We start from the raw sequence: 17,051 nt of genomic DNA, 5'->3' as shown, positions 1-17,051 counted from the left end.
TGTTCCATACGGTTGGTGCTGCATTAATGCAGTCCATCCACTGCTGCCACGATGCGAGGAAATCTAATAACATGAAACTAGCTCACTAATTTCTGACCTCTTAGTTCTCAGTTTCCATTGAGGAGTAAAGAGCTGTTTCACTGAAGGCTTTTTAAATTACATTCAGTGGAAACCATACAGTCAAACTCATTCAGAAGGCTGTTTCTTTACAGAGAAAACATGACATTGCCTCAGCCTAGAGGAGCACTGGGAACAGCGCAAGGAGCCACTGGTGCTGCAATCCAGATTGCCCGCCCACAGACAGCACCTTTCTTCGGGAAACAGCACCCACCAGTAGGTGATGTGCATCCATCATTTCTCAGCCCGAAGATTTGTTCCCTTCCCTTTGGCTCCTTTCAGTACCAGCCTTGTTTTTTTCTTCCATCTCTCCCCTCACTGAACCTCCCTCACTTCTGCTGTGCTGTCATCAATGTCAAAGAAACAGAAACCTCCAGTCCTCCAGCAACAGCTCGTGGCTTACCCCAGGTCATGGTCCAGGCACACTTTCCCTGGGCCACTTCCATGGCAGGGTGAGCCGTGCTGTGGCATGGCTGTTTTCTTACTGCTGCCTACTTGGCCGAGTATTTGTATGGTCTCTGTCCAGGCATTTTCTCAGCTCTACAAGCAATTAAAAACAGGCTCAAGGGGAAAAGGGTTTAATTTTGCAAAAGAACAAGTAGAACATTTATACTGTCCATGGATTCCAGCAACCAGCCAAGCCAGCACTGGGCCATCATCCCTCACTCTCCTGAGCGCTTTTGCCTGGTTAGGGAGCACCGAGATCAGAATTGCATCCAGGCCAAAGGGTGAAGGTGCTGTTTCACCACTAGAAGCAGAAGGAGCTCTTTGGGTAACACAGTTCTGAGAAACAGCTGTCTGTGAAATAAAGTCCCTCCGCTTGACACGCAACACACAGTCTTGCATATGCCTTTCTGAAGGGCTTATATCTCGATATACAGACTTCAGTCATCCCACAGCACTGTCACACCTTACCTCCAGCACCTAGCAGATATTGTATGTGTGAGCCTGTGGCACTTTCGATTTGCAACAGGTACAAACTTAGCCTGGTTGTCAGATAGAGCTGTGACACTCACACAGCAAACCGCACCATTTTATACAGAGAACAAGAAGTTATTTCAGCTATCATGAAACTCTATGATCCTGCTGAAAATTCTTTATTTTCTTCAACTCTACTTCTTCCTCGGTATAGTATTATTTTGGTGCTTTTTGTGTGCTTTAATAAAGAAGAAATGAAACCCCAAACTGCAGCTCAAGTACAGAAGGTTCAGCTGCTCTGGCTGCTGAGAGATGTTTATTTACAACATCCTCTGGGCTGTCCAGGCAGGAGATGCAAGAAGAAAGCACCTAGGGATCCAGACCAACTACCAAAAATCGAATAGTGACCCAATTATCATGCAAAAATTGGGTGAGGTCAACATCCCCACCCGAAGGGTATTTTTCCTTGAAGCAGCAGTTCAGGACATAATTTGCTGCCTACCATAACCATAATGTTATTTAAATTGAGTTCCTTCTGAATGTAATTTACTGCCATGGTTTATTGAGCTTATTTTAACACTACATCGGGAGATTAAATATTAAACTATCATTTTAACTGTTTTATAAAGGTTACATTAGTACATACCACTTCTTTATTGCTCTGTTGAATGTCAAGGTGCAGAGCACTCAGCACAGCCCAGTGGTGACTGGGAGAAATAAAGGTCATGTCCCTACATCTGCTTCAAAAGTTCAACCCCTGCTTTACCCAGAAAACTGCCCACCAATGAACGCCTACAACAGATTAGGAAAACAGGGATCATCTGCACCCAGAGCACCAGCAACACTAGAGAAATGTCTGACCTGGGGGCATGTGTTGGCCTGCAGGGCTCTCCCGTTTTGACATCAGCAATGTTTGCAGCTCACCGTGCTGGGCTGTGGAAATAAAGCGTGTAGTGACAGCTTGCTGGGAGGCCGCAGGGGGCTGCATGCACTTCTCCCCTTACGCAGTCACCAGAGGTGCAATGGAGAGCAGGAATGAGAAACCCTGGGACGGTGCAACTGAACGGGGCTGGAAAAACCTTGAGGCCGCAGGGCCTTCGTCACTCCGGCTGTGCACTGCGGGCCCCTGGAACAACTCGCACACCTTGCATCTCCATGGTGTGATTCACACTCGGGTGCTGTGAGGTTTGACACAAACATGCGGTCGACAAACGGCAGAGCTGGGGTGCAAAGCAGGGCCCCTGCTCCCAGCCGGGTGCTGCAGGCTTTTAGCACCCGGGGGCAACACATCCCTGCCCCAGCCACAGCCAGCCCAGCAGTGGGGCTCTCTGCAGCGAGGAAGGAGCATACGATTTTGTACTTCTTTGGATGTTTTTTTCCATTTCATTTCTGTATCTGGCTTATCTTTCTACTTTTCCTTCCTCATCTTCTCTACAAGATTTCTATCCATGCATCTTCTCCAGTACACTGACCTGCTGCTCTTAAACGTGTTTAAAAGTGAAGCATTTGTCCACAGTGTGAAATCCTAAGTAACTAACTCAAGACAATTCTCAGACAGAGAAGACTTTCTGGTTGAGTTTCAGAGACCCAGAATTCAGTTCAGTGTTACGTTTAGGCCCCTAGAACTGCATGAGACAGAGCTAAAATTCAGTAGATGTCTTTTCCCCTGTGCAATGTGCTCTAACAACACAAAGCACTGGGGGGGAAAATGAAGAAGAAAAATTAGTGTCTGATTAGCAAGGGGAATATAATCTCGTACACAGCACTTCCACACTTCCATTTGCTGCTCAGTAAAAGAATACTAGCAGGAAAAAAGATTGCCAGAGCCTTGGGCATTGTGTAGCATAACCTGTCTTTCCCTTTTGGTGACACTGTAGAAGAGGAACCCTGGCAAACAGCACCCAAAGCCAAGGCAGCACTGAGGCCTTGCTGCCAGCAGCTGAGGTGTGCAAGGTGGGGTAGCCAAGGGTTCAGCCCTGTTGGTAGCATGCACACGTGTCTCAGCACTGGGATGGCCGAGGAGTGGGGTCTGGCACAGATCTCACGAGCTCCTGCAAACATCAGCTGCATGAGACACCCCACAGCCACTGCTTCACATCCCTACACGCTGGGCCTGTTCCTACAATTAGTAACGCATCCCTGCCCCCTCAACCTGTGCCTCCAGGTATTGACTGTGTGTCCAGGCAGTAAATTGCAGCCATGTGCTACGTGAGGAAGGTGCCCACGTGCAGAGTGCGCGGCTTTTCCTGGAGGCCCCAGCAGCAGGACAGCCCCCACAGGAGCGCAGCCACAAACCAGCACCCCGCCACCGCCCGCTCCTCAGCAAAGGCCACCGCTTTCCACCTCGGTCTGCTCTACAAGTCTCTGGGTGGCTAAATGTAAAAGCTGATCACCACAAAGAACTCGAAGAGGCTTTCTTCTTGTTCCTTTGTCTCCCACGCATTCTGCTAGTTCGCAGGAAGCAGTTTCTTCACCACTGTTGGTGGCTCTCACACAGTGATGACCGCATCTTCCACGAGGCACCTCGCACTCGGCACGTGGCTGGGTGCTGGGTGGGAGAGAACGGGGAGCAGGAGGGTGTGCGCCTTATGCAATGAGCAAGTCAATGCAGCATGATTGTTCCACCGAGCCTCCTCCTCCTCGAGGCAGGAAGGGACAGAGGCAGGAAGGGACAGGCCGGCCAGGTGTGCCCCCGTGTGCCATACCTGACCCCAGCACTTGCGCACAGAGCTCGTGCTGCAGCCCACAGCAGTGAGGCTGCATGGAGGGCTGGGTGCTGGGGAGATGCTGCCATGCTTGTGATTTTCCGCTTTGACTCATCACTCCCCGTTGTCGTCATCCATCACACGCAGCAGTGGGGCACAGTCACGTATTCAACTCCCTTGCTGGCAGACAGGTGGGCTGCCATATGACCCTCACCATATATATGACCCTCACCATGGGGAGAGAAGCCCCCACACACCTCAGGGATGGGTGCAGCCTTGCACGCTGTGCTGGGCCCTTGGGGATGAGTACCAGCCCTTCCTTACGTGGATGTGCTGCTCCTTGGCTTGGCCCCCAGCCACTCCCTACTCAGCACCCCTGGAGAGGCTGCAGTGTCATTTCTCAGGATCTGACAGTAATGCTCCAGCTTCACCCTTTTGGTTAAGCTCTCACCCCTTGCATTAGAGGAATGAGTCACACACACCATCTCTTAACGCACTCCCATTCGCAGCACCCTGCCTTAATATTCAGTTTTTCACTATCACCTGAAATACACTCTCCTTAATCTCTAGTATTAGTTTATGGGAGGAAATAAAAGCATTAAAAATAAATCACAGTTATAATGAGAAGCTTCCAAAGCCTCTAACCCAGAAGCGCACTCCTACAGCTACACCATGGGATCTCCACGCTCAGGATAATAAGAGGATAATTTTTCAATGCACCCCAGTTTAACAGATACACACAGCTCTTCGTTTTCACCCCCAGGTGACTGCATAGATTAACTGAGAGACAAAACTCAACCAGGCATGTTTGTTCCCTGTAAGGAATTTCACAGAATGGCAGAGGACCACAATACCCTCATCACAGCTTAAAAACCTTCCTCCTTGCACCGGATTTACATAACACATTGAGTGCTTTAGATTAAAGGTTCAAAAAAAATCCTATTTGCCCACAAGGCTGGGAAAGGAAACGAGCAGAGCAAAGCTTCCGCCCAGAAGGGGTTTAATCATTCCAACTGGGTTTTGAACCCATCCAAGTGCCCTTTTGCCATGCGACAGCACCTAGGGGCATGCACAGACCTATAGGGGACCATCTGTACTGAGAGTGGTGAGAAAGCATTTAAAATGACACGAGTGGAGAAGCCCTCCGTCCTTCCCAAAAGTAAAAGAACACTGGGGCACAATTCAGAGTGAGAGACTCTTCGCACTGACAAACAATGTTTTCCTTCAAAAATACTTTCCTGAGCTCTGGACAAAGCTTGTGCTTGCAGAACAGCCAGCCCTGACCTGACTGAATCAATGCAGCTGCAGCAAGGCACGGCTTGATCACACCGATTTCAGAGCTCCTTCTGTTTGTGTCAGTGTGCAGTGTGTTCCTGTGAAGCCCAGGGAAGACCTTGGCACCGGGGCTGCTTCCCCTGCTCAGAGCTGCCACTCGCTCCGTGCTCATGCCCTCTCCAGTTCCAGATGGAAACAGGGTGCTGCTTCCTCTCTCTGTTTACAGGATCCTGATTCTGCAGGGCTGATGTTGAGCTCCCTTGGAGCCTGATGCTCACACACATACATAAGTACTTTGCTGAATCAGGCCCTCTTACAGCAGGAGAAGGAAGACATTCAAGCTCTCTAATCCAGCAGCACAGCAGGGAACTGCTTGTCTCTGTGTGATTGTGTAATTGCTCTTCAAAGAGAAGCAAGTTTCTCCATCCACACAGCACTGATAAACCTCAGCAGTCACTTTGGTCTTCCAGCCCAACTTTCAAGATTATTTGTTATGGATAAAAGGAAAGATGCTTCCATTCCCATAGCTGACAAGCTTTGCTGCAGGGTATGCATTTATTTTCCATGCCGTTGATCTCTTCCTCCCTGCATTAGGCTAATTCATCAGATTAATAAAGAACGATCTAGCTTCCTGTAGGGCTTTACTGATCGCTCAGGGAATGCGGATGCTCTTTGCAATGCCACCTTTCCCCTGAGAAAAGGGAATGGTTGTTAAGTATTTGCGATGCTTGGAGGCCACAGTAGGCTCTCAACAAGTGACGGTGGAGGAGGTTATCTGGGCAGAGGGAAGATGCTGAACACACACTGAGTGCTGCGATGGCCCTGCTTGCAGCCCGGCCTCCCCCTTCCCGTATGGAGCACACCCAGCAGCGGAATTTCTCCGTGTCACACAATCACAGTGCCCCCTTCCTGATGTGACAATTACCCTTTCTCTCCAGCCAGAATTATTCCTACACCTTTAGGCTACGGCTTTGGATGAAGAGCTTTAATTCTCTGTAATCTCTTTGCAGCTCCCTTGATCTCTGCTTGTCTGGGCAGAAACCCCCACACCGCCATCACAGCCCGCTGCTGCTCGGCAGGATGTGAGACCTGATGTTTGACCTTATTAAAAACAATCCCTGTTTATTTGTGCCAAGCTGCAGCCCCTTGATGCTCAGCGACTTGCTACCGCACTCTTCACCTTTCTTCTGTTTTAATGTCAGCTATGAATGTTCTCTTTTCTCTCCCAAACCACTGAGAGACACATTAGTTTGTGAGCAAGCAAGGCCTGAGCCCACGGGACTGGGAAGAAAGAAGCCCACCTGCTCCTGCTTGCAGCCACGCTGAGGCTTCCGAGGCAGCTGCCTCTAAACCTGCTTCATCCAAACGTTATTAATGTCATAGAATTCTAAATCCTTAATCAATAGCTTCGAAGAACCAAATATCTCTGCAAATTACAACAACATTATTACCTTTAGCAGTCTAATTTGCAATCTCATTAAAAAGATATCAAGCTCTTTTCTGTAACCCTACAGTGATGGAATAACTCTCCATCCTTCATTAGCCGTACCCTGGCACACGCCGCCGCACATCTGTCTCACGGCAGCGTCACGCAGGGCCATCCCCAGCCCAGCCTCCAGCCCACTTCCAGCACAGAGCTGGGAGCTCTCCTCACTGCCTGGCTGTGCTGTGCTGACAGGACAGACCTTGATGTCACCCTTCTGTGAGCAGGCGATGATTGCTCTCACAAACGCTAAATGATATGCAAAGCATCCACCACATCCCGCTGTTCCTAGCTCTAACTCTTCCTCGCCTTTCCCCCCTCCCTCCAGAGCCTCCCAGCAGCCGATGGGAAGCATCTGTCCCACCCGCGAGGCCGGGGGTGGAGCAAGGGGAGCAGGAGTGGGCTGCTGCTAATTAACAGTGCGGCTCTGTCCCACTCATCAGCCAGAGGTGGTGAGCCCTTCTCTCCTCAGGTGCTGGAATTAATGCTGCTGAGGGAGGGACTACATTCATTGCAGCTTGAAAATGAGCACATTGGTGCACACTTGCTGCCGTTGAAAGGCTTTAAAATCAGTTTAGGATGGGAAAAAATCCACAAGATGAAAGACTTGGGTATAGCAATAAAGGCTGATTGGCGAGGCTGAGTGAGGCAAAGGGCTGCTCCAGGGCTGGTGGCATTGCTGAGCCCCAGCCAGGCCCAGGGGCTGGGCTGTTCAGCCCTGCTGGAACGCTGCACCCAATTACAGAGAAATCAAGGAGCAGCTGAAAAAGTGGTGTCTTGTGAGAACTTACAGCATGTTTTTGTAGTGTGGGATCAAAGTATTTGAAGTCTTAAAGCAGGATCAAACCGCTGGAAGCTTGGGCGCCATCCAGCCAGAAGGATGTAAGATCTGTGCTGCTAATTATGATTACTGTGTGAATAGCCTGTTGCACAACTGCAGAGTTAATGCATGTAGATAAATACATCATACAGTAATTTAGTTGAAAGATGCCTTTAAAGGCTACCTGGTCCAACCCCCCTGCAATGAACAGGGACACCTACAGTTCTATAGCAGGTGCACCTGGCTTTGTTGAACCTCATGAGGTTCTCCACTGCTCAGCTTGTTTGGGTCACTGGCTGACATCCCATCCCTCAGGCATGGGATATATATATACATCATATTAATATATATTAAGTATGTTATATACTTTAGCTCTATGAACTGCTGTAAGATTAAACAGCAGAGTGACCAATGTTTCTGAAGTTCACATCCAGCCCACGCTGCAGCCCAGGGCAGCCCCTTGCGGTGCTGTGGGCTGAGTGATCCTCATGGAGCGCTTTGCTCTCAAACATCAGCCTCACACAGAGATATTCCTCTGTACGAGTTATTTCGTGTTTAATTGCATTGATCCACCTTGAAAGTTTTAAACATCTGCCTAATAATGGTCTTCAGCTAATCTGTCATCTGGAATACAATAAGCCATTATCTGCGCAGAGCTCACGAGGGGTCGACTCCTGAGCTGGAGGAATGGGAAGAAAAGTAAGCAAATACTCGAAAGCATGCATCCAGGCTGCTGCATTCAGGCAGGAGAACAGCCCACGCATGTGGTGGTAGGAAGGAAACTTGATGGAGCTTAATCACCAAGCCTGTGCAACAGGGCTACACTCAGCCAAGGGGCCCAGCTGGGAGCCCCCAGCCACAGTGGCAGAGCTGCAGCGAGATGCACCTTTTATCTCTAAGAGATCTTGCACAACTGAGAGCTTCGCAGCTTTGTCCTGGGGAGCAGGCGTTCCACAGCACTCACCCTGCAGCATCTCTCCCAACTTTGCTGTTGTGGTGAAGCCCCCCTGCCCCAAAGCTACTGTCAGCCAGCTCGTGCTCCATGTGCTACAGGTAGGAAAGGCCAAGGAGGTGAAGCAGCACCCACTGCCCATGAGGCTGTGCCCCCTGACTCAGCCCACAGCTCTCCCCATAAAGCAGAGCCACGGCAGCACAGGAGGCATCAGCTGCAAGCATGGCCCAGGAGATGGTTTATTTAAGAGAGCGGGCGGATTGTTGTACGAGATCCTGATGGATTATTCCTATCTGAGAATTTACAGATACTGCAGGAGCGTGGCCAACAATTTGGATTAGTTTAGATTAAATTCGGGCTGAGTTGTTTTTTCTCCCGAAGGAAATCTCAGCCTTAGGTCTACAGCTTTTTTCTAGGGGAAAGATGTCTACAAAAAACAACTTTTACGCTTTCCAGCAGGCACCTGAAGTGCTTTTTCCATCAATCACCTTTGATATATGGAGGCAGAAGCGCGAGTTACTTCATTAAGAGCACTGGCACATAGCGGGGTACATTTACATATTAATCAGACAGCTGAGCTGCTGCTCTTCCTATCCGTGTGCCTCTGCAGCCAGTGTGGGCACACGTCCCCCTCCCTGCTGTGGGTGCAGCGGCAGGGAGCAGCCTGCATCTGGTGCTCCTGCAGAGCACAGCAATACTCACAGTGCCATGACTGCACCGAAGCCAGGAGCTCCGGGCACCTGCTGGAGCACAGCAGTGCCCAGGGACAGCGGTCACAGCAGCAGGGGCCAAAGCGAGGTCCCAAGGCAGGGCTCAGCCTGGACCGCGTTGGCCTCTGAGCTGCCCCCTTAAATTCCATTCACCCTGATGTTAAAATCGCAAGGGAGAGCCCCGCTTGTCTTCAGCACAGCAAAATGCAAAGCTGCCAGCAATATCCCCGGGCACAGGGGCTACGTGCCCCAAACCCTTATTTACCCCTTATTTAACCTGGCCACTCTACACGACACACATCTTCCCCAGTACATCCCCACTAGCAATGCTGCGCATGCTTTCTCCCTCTGCGTTTGAAGGCAGCACTCAGCTCATCCTGAAAGAGTTGCTCAAATATTGAGATACTCAAGTAACTCAAAATGAGAAACCAGCATGTAGCGGCTTTGACCAAAAGGCAGGTATTTGGGTTTTCAAAGGCACTGCTTTGACTTAAGCACACAGCTGCACTGATGGCCCTTCCTGAGGCCGCTCTGCTGCGTGTTGCTCAGATTAGAGGACGCATTCCTGCAGCCGTCCTCGTCCTCGGGGGAATTCAGGAGCTGTTAAAAAACCTGGCATGAAAGCGTGGGGCAGCACTGAGAGATGAAACGCAGCCATTGCCCACAAATAGCCGCCACTGCAGCCAGCTGCTCTGAACACCATTTGAAGCAGAAATGCAAATATCCCGGTATATTTATATATCTAGAGAAACAAATGTTTTTCTTTTTTTTCTTTTTCTTTTTTTTTTTTTTTTTTTTTTAAGTGAGTGAGCCAGCTCAGACCACTTCAATTTGATCTCAAAGATGCAGTGGGATTACTGCACCAGAAAAACCATCATTTATTCGAGTAGCTGAGAGAAGAATGGAGCGTTCCATGCAAAGGAAACACTTTTTCAACTGAAACACGCTCCTCTCTGCCCCTGGAGCTGTTGGGAAGAGCCACCACAGCCTTCCCTGCTGGATGAATCAGCCTAGAGTGAGCAGCACCCCATTTTCCTTACGGGCTCCTTATGCTGGGACACGTGCAGCTCCACCAAACCACCAGGTCAATCTCTTGGCTGATACTGCCACAATTCCCTTGTTTCCCCGCGCTCCATGGTGTGCTTTTTTCCCCACCCATATCTCATCCTCTCTCCACTGCTGCCTCCCATCTCTCTTCTCCACTCCCAGGTCCCCCCAGATGCCCAGACAAGGCCCCAGCCCATGCCACACCTTTGCACACACTGCCAAGGCCACAGCTTGCCCTACAGCCCCACCATGGCCTCCATAGTTGGGTGCACTGCACAACCCTCCAGACCCCTCACTACATTTATTTATGTAGGATAAACACAGAGCCCCCACTGGAGGACAGCAAAGAGGATTCCAAGGATTTGTCAATGAACCCAGGTGGTCGAGCGGGGAACTGCTGCTTTCTCCCAGCCCCTGCACTGTATCCCTCCTTCCTCAGGTCACACAGCCCCAGCCACATGGGCTCCTGCTCCTGGGGGGACCATCGGGTCTTCAGAAAGGACTGAGCTGGAAGGGACCTTAAAAGACCCCTGCAACCACTACAGGTTACCACTTTTGTAAGCAAGTGCCCGGACACGGGGAAGTGAAACCCAAATCTGCAGCCTGGGGAGAGACATGGCTTGTTATTCAGATGCACATATGTGGCACTTGTTAAAGATGAAGGTTGATTTGCACATAAGCTTTCAAAAGCTGCACAAAGTGGTCTTTTGTGATGCACTGAAAGAGGTGATTAGGAAACTACCTGGGTGAGAGGCTGCATGTGGTTTCCATCAGCCTTGCGGAGAATCACAGATTTGACTACTACTGCAACACACTGTAATAATTTAAGCAAATCTGTCAAACTACTTAGACACCATCCTGGCACCCGAGAAGACAAATGAAAGTTGGACAGTTGCTCTGCGCTTCCCCACAGCTCAGCCTTCTGTTAAGCAACTTCAGGGACAGAGGAGCCCGTTTTTGCTAAAATTCACCTTTGGATGGGGTGATTGATGGGGTGAAACCCCTCCCACAGGGATCTCCTGCAGTGAGCCTTTCCAACACACTGCTCACACGGACACAGGAGGTGCCGCTCCTCCCCAGAAGTGCCATCTACCCCCTCAGCCTCCTCCCCAGGGACCCATGAGCCTCAGTCCCTGCTGTGAGGACCCTCACTGCTGTCCCACACGGCTCGTCAGTACTGTGCCCAAACCCAGCTCCCCAGCACACGCAGTGACAGCACCTGCCCAGGGATGCCACCAGCTCGGCCCTCGCTGCCCCACATTGCAGAGGCCGTGAAGCACCAGCTGGGTTTGTGCAGCCAAAGGTGTGTGTTGGTCAGATGGAAACTAGGGAACCAAGGAAACGAGCTCACCCCAGGCTGTATGATTGTTGATCAAGAAACGGTTCTGCTCTGGCTTCCCTTCACATCTCTTTTCACTGCTGCAGCAATGCCTCACTGAGAGAAGAGAAGCCTGGATTAGGGCAAATCCATCCACAGCACCAAAGTGACTTCAACTACTACTGAAAGGGGGTGGAGACAGAAACACTCATTATGTAGTGGAAAACCTGCTCAACTTGACAGGTGCTAAATTATTTTAAATGCAACTGATCAGACCTGCCTGGGTCAGGAGCTGCATCTGTTTGGTCCCAACAACAGCTGAGGAACTGAATGTGAAGTCACATACATTCAGGTTAAAAAAGAAAATAAAAAAAAAAGATATATCTATATACATACCACATTTTTAAAATGTATCTTTCTGTAAGCCAAGAACACTTCCAACAACTGTGCAAATGAGTTAAGAAATGGTAACAGTTTTAGGGAATGGAAAGTTAGGCAGTAAAGAGTGGATGGCAGCACTTAGGAGAAGCTGCTGATTTCATCCACATGCTGAAATGAACTGATTTACTGTTATCAGTGAAACAATACACCTGTGTATTGTATTTCATCAGCTAGCACTCAGCAGCAGCCAGCTCATGTTACTGTTTTTAGTGTTTGCTGGGCATTTCTTATCCAAACGCTCCACACTGCGCAGAGATGCCTTGCTGGGGCCATGGGTGCTGGCTGCAGGGGCAGGTGGGCACAGAGCAGCCAACAGGTAAATCCAGCATCTTTGCAGGCTGAAAAGCTGAGCAGCTGTGGCAAGTCTATTTGGAAAAGAGACCTCGAGAAAAAGCAAATTCAGGGAGAATCTCAGTAGTTGGATTTGACTGGCTTCTGCCCTAAATGACTGCTGAACAGGGAGAAGAACTAGTGGGAGTGCTCACTGTGATGGAAATGGAATAACCAGCTTAGGCAGCGATCAAAAGCAGCTGACCAAAGCAATGCATGTCTGTAAGGACATGAAATAAGCCCAAATATTTCCCCAGAAGGCATTATGGTAAGAGTGTGGAATTAAACAGTTGGTTTGAGTCTCATAAAGGAACCATTCTGATGTCTGTGCACCTCCTGGAATCCAGCAAGCCCACCACAGTCCTGCAGCAGATCGTTTTATGCTGTGGAAGCACAGGCGTCTATCAGGCAGCTGGAGGATCTACATCTGTTTTATCTTTATGCTCCACTGGCTCTTTATTTCCATTAGAGGCTCCTGTAATTCAATATTTTCCTAACATACAAATACTCTCCTGAGATACAGAATTTGGCCCATTTAAATGGAGCAATTAACTCATTTTCAGACAGAAGGGCAACTTCCCTAAGGCACCAAGAGCCACAAACCACAGAGGGCAGCTCCAGAAGGATGCAGCAGCTCCAGCCTGGAATATCCAACCCACCTGTGTGGGGCTGCACCTCCCAGCTCATCCCCCACAGCAACTCACCTCGTGACACCAAGCGACTGAGCGAGCACAGCCAGAATGCTAAATGCTCCCTTAAAGCAGTCATGTATTAACACGATGCACAGCACTGTTTCTATTTGCCTTGAAATCCAGAAAACACCTGCAGAGACTTGGCTGAACCTAAATATGGCCAACTGAGGGGACTGAGGCCTCAGCTATGGAAGAGCTGCTCCACTTAGGCTGGTGTCAAGAGATGCAGGTGACACAGCTTCCACGGGATGCTGGGCTACTTGACCTTAAGAGCCCTTTTTCAACCAATGGTTCTTCAGTCAGTAAAAATCATGAGCAGGCTGGATGGTGTAACATACATTCTGTGTGTTGTAACAAACATGGATGTTGCAAACTGCTTGCAGCTTTTCCCGGTCTGGTTGGAGACTAGGGGCTGTCTGAAAGCTCTACAGCTGCCCTATGCTAAAATGAATGTTGCCTTCAGTCAGTGATGTGTTAGATTCTATGAGCTGTACTGAAACATCATTGAAAAGCCCTGGCTCTCTGAAAGGACAACAAAACCACCCCCATCACAACACCACAGCTAACTAGGAAAGCTTCCCATATTTCAGAAGGGTTGCAGGAAGGTAAACCATGAAGCTCAGCAAGGGACGGTCCTACCAGAAATAACTGAGAGAACACCTGCTGCCTGGACAAATGAAAGAGGCCAACCTGAATGAATACATTATCACCAATTATTTACCTATATCCAACGCTAAGAGCCACGCGGATCTCAGCCCTGAACACCACAGGTACAAGAATGCAAGCAGAATTCAGACTTTCAATTGACTTTTGCAAGAGCTGCAAGTCACTTTTGAGAACACCCTTGCAGTGATTTGAGCTGCGTGGTATTAGCAACTTGAGCTTCACTTTGCATAATTGCTAGCATCCTCTTCTGAGAGCAGAACTCTTTGTAATCAGCTGTACCAAGTGCATCAGCTTACTCGATGACAGGCATCTGCCTTGAAAGCCTCAGCTCCCCCAACCAGTCAGACCTAACTCCTGCAGCACGCTCTGTCCTCTGTACCTTAACATCTTAAGGGAAAAGCTGATCATTAGAAGAATCACTGTTCTTCAATTCAGGAAATAGTCCTTTTGCTGTATGCATGCTGGTTAAAGAGGACAATTTGATAAAGCAGATTCCCCTGCATGCCCATCACTTCAGTACCCCAAGAGGAATGCTTCTGCCCACTTGCCACAGCTACAGCATCGCTTTAGGAGAGGAGTAAGAGGGCACTTCTACATTCGTGCTGGAAGGGGAGAGCAGAACAGGGACACTTCAAGCAAGAGGACTTCTTCAAAAATAGGCTGGGATGAGTTGGAACTACTTTACTCCTTACGACTTTGGAAGAGGTCTCAGCTAATACATCACTGGTAGAAGCGTCCCCACTCCGCTCCCCCTGCACGGGTAGGAGGTATGGATGCAGCACACCCGTCTACCATGGTCTGAAAAGTCTTGACCCACAACCAAGCAGCTCTGTTTGTCCATAATGTTTTCTGATGTAAAATGGATTCCCTCATTGTGCCAACAGGCGAGAGCTGCCTGTATTGGCCCAGCTCATACTGACCACCCCATCCGTCTCCAATGAGCAACATCATACCACACACCATCCCCAGCTGTTAATGAATAAGAGATTCTATACACACATAAACTCCCTTGGAGGCAGGGATTCAGCCAGTGTGCAAACAACAGATCTTTTCACTATTAATAATGGAGCGTGACCCAGCTCTACTACTGCAGGCTAAGGCAACACCATAGGAGGAGATGACACTTCTACACTACAGTACCCAAGCATCTGTCACAACCTGTGACAAAACAGCAGCACAACACAGCAAACATAAACAAGATATTCTCTTTGGTAAATGCAAAACAAATCCTAGAGAAAGGGAAGTAATGCAAATAGCTGAAATCCCCTTCTTAGTGCTCTTACTGCCGTACACAGAGCTGCTTCTTGTCGGATCCACACACCCAGCCCAGGTGAGCCTGGGAGCTGTGCAAGTTACAAGTCATTCTGAAGAGGAAGATGTGGAAGATGAAGTGTTGCAAGGTTAAAAAAAAAAAGAATTTGTAATGAAAGCAACTTTAAGTAGAGCATCTGTTCCTTTTAGCTTCATGGCACTTCAAACAAGCTGCTTTCACCAAGTACAAGATACTGAAATGAGCAAGAAAAACGAAATGTTCCCAAACAAGCTCCCGATAGTGCAAACACACAGGACTCTCCAGCTAGCAGCATTTTTGTGCTTCGTCCTTAAACTGTAACCCGTCAGTACCTCCAACAGAAAGAAAACTACAAGAGAGTTCCACCAATAAAGCCACCTCGCTAACCCAACCTGGGTGCACGATGTACTGCCATGCCTGCAGTGGGAGAGCTCATGGAAAGAAAGAAAAAAGCAAAAAGAGAATCTGCTCTTTCCAAGATGCAGAAGACAGGTTCTGTCAGGTGACAGTTCCAAACCAGGTATGTAAGAGACAGCTCGGTATTTTAAGCTGAAAAGCACCAAGAACAGACTAGACACAAGATACACCATGTCTCAAAGTGCTTCTGTGCACGCTAATAAAAACAAGTGGATGTGGTTTGCATTTTTGCTGTTGGTGGAGTTCAACAGTCTAAAATGAAGAAAACAGAATATAAACCTGTGAAGAACGTGCTGAAATGGTAAGAGATCTGCATGTTTGTCACTCAAGAACTGTGGTTTAACTGCTATTTAAAAAGCAGAGGCAAACTGCATGGCTTCCTGGAACAGCCATGGTGCAGCACCTGACTGGAGCTGCCACGTGGAGCTCCAGCAGCACTCAGGCTGGCAGTGCCAAGGCAGAAGGCTGCAAGGGAGCCCCAGCACCCCGAGTCAACCTCCAAACCTCCCCTTTAGAACCTGGATGCTTTAACGAGAAGCAATTACTGACTTCACACCTCCTTATTTCAGGGAACCCTTAAAGGATTTAATATTTTGATACACAGCTTAACAAACCTTCTTTAGAAGGGCAGAATTCAAGCTGTTACGAGCTGAACATAAATTTCACTTGCAAAATTGGAAGTGCAGCTCATGTTCCATCACAAAGAAATGAACACATTCTCTAAAACAATAATAATAATTTTAATGTGGGGTTCTGGCAGGCAGACACCAAAATACCAATTTAATACGCTTTGGGTAATTTGAGGGGCACAGAGCTTCACTCTGTAATGCTACCGTGATTTCCACCTGTAAAACCTGGCAGTAACTACAAAAACCACAACAATAAAGCAACCAAATCTCATCTACCAACATCTACGACAAGTTCAGCTGTTAAAATGCATGTTTGTTTATAAATATGTACAAATTAACATTAAGAAATTCAGGAAAGACAGCGGAGGCAAAAGACAGGACAGCGGATACGAACCGTCTTTTTTCGTATGGAACTGTTAACACTGCCCTGCATTGCTGCATTTTTCAACCACGTACCATCTCCCTCCTCTACAGAAATGACTCCATTTGGACGCCGACATCAAAATCCTCACTATCAGAGTGCACCTACAATTATGAACAACAGGAACGGCACAAGCCGTTCAGTATCATAAATTCATTGTAACAGAGTCACAGAACCATAGAATCGTCAGAGTTGGAAGGGACTTCTAAAGGCCACCTGGTCCAACCACCCTGTACCGAGCAGGGACACCACAGCTCCACCAGGTGCCTGGATCCTGACCTTGGGTGTCTCCAGGGCCGGGGCATCCATGCAAAATTGAGCTAAAATTAAACGAAAGCAGTCAAAACATTTAAGCATTTTTAAGGAACCAATTTGCACTTTGTCAGAATCCTGAAGCAAAAATTGTCAGTTTCAATAAATGCTTCAATGAACAAAGTAGGCCGTGACATTAATCAGGCCATTGAAAAACAAAGTCAAGTAGCTACAGATTGAAAGGCAGTCAATCTCTAAATAAGCATTAAGTGTTTTATGAGTAGGAAGCTAGCAGTACCGGGACTGTGAAGCTGTGTGCTGGGACAAATGCACGTGTAAACTATCTGGAGAACAGTGAGGAGTAATAATTTGATGTGGCAACTGCTTAGTTAAACCAAGATTAGAGAAGAAGTGAATTACCTGAGCCTAAAACAAGCTATTTGAATTGGGAACGCAGCATCCAAAGGGGAAAAAAACACAACAGCAATCGTGAGCTTCTTACATATTCTCTTTGGTTGTTTAATATCAGGAAATACTTTATTACAGAGTGTCTGATGACTATTTCCT

The sequence above is a fragment of the Tympanuchus pallidicinctus genome, unplaced genomic scaffold (genome assembly GCF_026119805.1).
Source record: "Tympanuchus pallidicinctus isolate F22 unplaced genomic scaffold, pur_lepc_1.0 scaffold13, whole genome shotgun sequence".
Taxonomy (NCBI): domain Eukaryota; kingdom Metazoa; phylum Chordata; class Aves; order Galliformes; family Phasianidae; genus Tympanuchus; species Tympanuchus pallidicinctus.
Note: the sequence above shows the minus strand (reverse complement) of the source record.